The sequence below is a fragment of the Cydia pomonella genome, chromosome 16 (assembly GCF_033807575.1).
Source record: "Cydia pomonella isolate Wapato2018A chromosome 16, ilCydPomo1, whole genome shotgun sequence".
Classification (NCBI taxonomy): domain Eukaryota; kingdom Metazoa; phylum Arthropoda; class Insecta; order Lepidoptera; family Tortricidae; genus Cydia; species Cydia pomonella.
In genome coordinates this window covers 7,031,607-7,035,367 of record NC_084718.1, presented here as the reverse complement: position 1 = coordinate 7,035,367, position 3,761 = coordinate 7,031,607, and positions in this window count along the sequence as shown.

Genomic DNA, 3,761 nt, shown 5'->3' with positions numbered 1-3,761 from the left:
GTCACGGTCGACTTGCGACCACGCAGCCCTGCTGAAATAAGGTCTGAACAATTGAAGGATGAGAGACTGGCAAAAATAATTCAAGCATTGGAGGACACCCAAGGCAATGAAAACGCCATATATTGGAGTAGCAAGGGCTACTTGATGAACGACGGCCTTCTGTATCGTCACAAATTAGATTCCAATTCGGATGAGGCACAACTAGCTGTACCGGAACACGAATGGGCCAATGTGTTGGCCATCTATCATGATGATCCTAAAGCGGGACATTATGGTGCTGATAAGACGTTTCAGGCCATATCACGTAGATACTATTGGATTGGCATGCGGAAGTACATTGAGAGTTACGTTAAACTCTGCATCAAATGCCAACGATACAAGCCTTCTAACCATAAACCGGCTGGACTTCTACAGACTCATGCGCTAAGTCAGCGATTCGAAGTGATCTCGTTTGACCTCTTTGGGCCATTACCTCCATCGTCTGACAATAAAACCTGGATCTTCATCATCGAAGACATAAACTCTCGTTGGGTAGAACTCTTCGCCTTGGAAGATGCCACAGCGGAAAGATGTGCGATGATTCTAATAAACGAAGTCTTCCTTCGGTACGGGTTCCCTAGAAGGATGATCAGCGACAACGGGCCGCAGTTCGTCAGTGCCATAATGCAACAAGTTTCCTTCTGCTTAAAGATCAAGCATGCCTATACGCCAGTATATCACCCCGAGGCAAACCCCGTAGAAAGAAAGAATCGGGATCTAAAGACGCAATTAGCAATCATTATTGGACAAAACCATAGGGAGTGGCCAGAACACCTCCCAAGCATCAGGTTCGCCATGAACACCGCAGTCTGCAAATCGACGTCTCTCACTCCAGCCTACATAACTTTCGGGCGACAACTGAGAACGATTGATGACAACTACAATGACTTTCGGCAAATAGTACTCTCGGAAAACTTCATACCAGAGATAACGCCGAAGTTGTTGCAACTAGTAGACACAATAGAGAAAACTAGAGAAGTGCAAGAGATAGAAGAAGAAAAGAGAAAACAACTGGCGGACCAATCCCGTCAGATTAGACCAGACTATGTTGAAGGTAACATGGTTATGGTGTCGTTACACCCACTGAGTTCCGCCAACAAAGGCATCAGCGCCAAATTTGCCCCGAAGAGAGACGGCCCGTATAAAATCACCAAACAGCACGGACCCTCTTCATATGCAGTCGCAGACCCATCAAACCCTGGTGTGTGCCTCGGAATCTACCATGCTTCAGCGCTGACACCGTACACTGGCCCAACCAATGAGTTACCTACTCCCGCCCAACCTTTGAGGAAACGAGGTCGACCACGTAAGGCACCCCAGCCAGATCGTCCCACCCGGGGTCGTGGCCGACCGAAGAAACAGTGAGTTACCCTCGTTGGGGCATCTCGGAACCAAATAGGGGGGAATGTAGTGCACCAATTTGTCAAGAGATGGCGCCACCTCCGAGATAGAACGCGCTAACGATGTGTCGACGTAGAAACATGACCTCCGAGATGCAAATTACCGATCGATGTCAAAAGCTAGGAGCGGATTAGTGCTTGGTTGGCTGCATTCAAGCTATTGAACACCTTCCAACATTAATCTTGCGAACTATTTCGATAGCAGCACGGTGTCTCGGTCGAAACGCCTGCTGACGTCACGATAGTTTCGTTAGTCTTAAGTCCATACAGTTATATTAGTAGTTCTTGTTATTAAACCGACTCAGATATTTACGTTGTTTTCGTCTGCGGAGCGTAACCCTCACTACAGCTAGAATTTTATTGTAAATTTTTATAGCTCTGTAATGGGCTGTTTTTGAAGATCTCCAGTTTTGGTTCCGCAAGTTCTGAATACTGATGGCGTCTGGCATTTTGGCAAAATTTAAAAAGATTTATTACAGAAGATTTATCTTTGCGCGAGCCATTGAGGTACAGTTTCTAGCAAATAGCTTAACTTCGAAAACATCAACATATCGCTTAAATATCATCCTTTTACTTAACTTCCCTGCGTGTATTTGTTTTTTTAATGTTTATATATTTAAATACATATTTATGTATTTAGTTTTAGTGGAGCGAGTATTCAATTCAATGTATTTATTTCAGACTCTGGGTCCATACAATTTTTAGTTTTACAAGTAGGTACTTTTTAGGAGTGAGTGAGGAGAGAGGATTGCCTACATGCTACAAATATATTCAAATATATGATGTATGAGTTTAATTTTTATTTAATAAGCCACTTTAGATTTTGTTACTTTTTAAACCACTTACTTATTTTGCTATCGATAACAATGCAAAAATATGCCAAATAAAAAATATTTTTAGTACTGTTTTATAGTTATTATCTTTTTTGGTTTCAGAATTTCAGGCCTGGTTAATTGGTTATTGCTTTAGCAGTAAAACATATACCTAATACCTACACATAATAAAAACATACAAAATTGTGCTTGGTAATAAAAGTGGTAGGGATTTACGAAAATCTTAGTATTTTTTACGAATATTTGGTGTATATTTAATATACTTATACATATAAGAATAGGTAGGTACTCTTCGCGCAATGACGATATAGCTTGTTCGGAGTATATTAATTGTTACTTGTTTACTTTTGAACATGGAATATAACTTGACGTCAACGCATCGAAATTGCCTACGAGATAATTTTAGTGTCAGGGTTTAAAGTACGACACAAAGTGTTGATGCTGACAAGCCAAAAGGCTGCACGGGCATTGCCCCATCCTTAAATATTCTATGTTATAACTTATAAGCAAGGCTCGGAAAAATGCCCGTCATTGTAAAAACATAACCATAATTTAGGACCCATTTATGAGTCGAAAATATTCGTTCACACTTCACAGTTGTACGTAACATCATTGGGGATAATTAATTGTTGACATTGGTATTAGTTGTTATATGTAAGTCTCTGCTGTAGGGAACAGGGTTATATTTTCAAAATAACGGGCGTTTTTACGAGGTTTGGTGGAGCAAATTTTATATAAAGTTTGGCTATGTACCAATTTTTTACTTTGAACGGATACTATACAAAAACTGGATGGATTAGCATTCGGTTAAGGGGCTCCCGGCGGTTTTCATCAATTTTTGGCGAGAATTGAGTCGTTACTCTTTTATTTGCACTACAGATAGAATTATAAGACAAACGGCTATCGGTTCTTTAATCTTTTATCTCCATTTTTTTTCTGCCGGATTTTGAAAGAAATTAATTCTTATTTTTTTATGATTTTTATAAACATTGTTTAAACAAACACTATTTTCGTAACTAGATTGCTATAAAGGATCTTACATATATTATGAGATCTACATATTTGGGTTCGTCTTTGACGTCTCTAAAAATTTGTTAAAGAGTTTAATTTTAAATTAATTTACAAAAAAGTTATGGCCAGAAAACCAGTTTTTTGGCCTAAAATTCTTCAACTTTGATGCTAAATATCTCGAAGATAATGAACTTTGAAGTAAATATTGGATACTATATTGCTTACTAGAAAACTAGGGGATTCAGATTGAAGGTCATTGGCGTTATGGACCCCCTTAAGAAGAATAATCCTCTATAAATTTTAATTAAAATCTTAAATCATGCGGCGCACTGTAGTCCTGTAGGTTTGCTATGGAAGAACTTGAGTTAGAACGCGGGAGCTAAGTAAGTACCAATGTATAATGGGATTTGGTTATGAAAATTGAAGATTTGGGAATGAGATAGAGTTATAAACCTTTTCGGTAACTTGAGACGTTCAC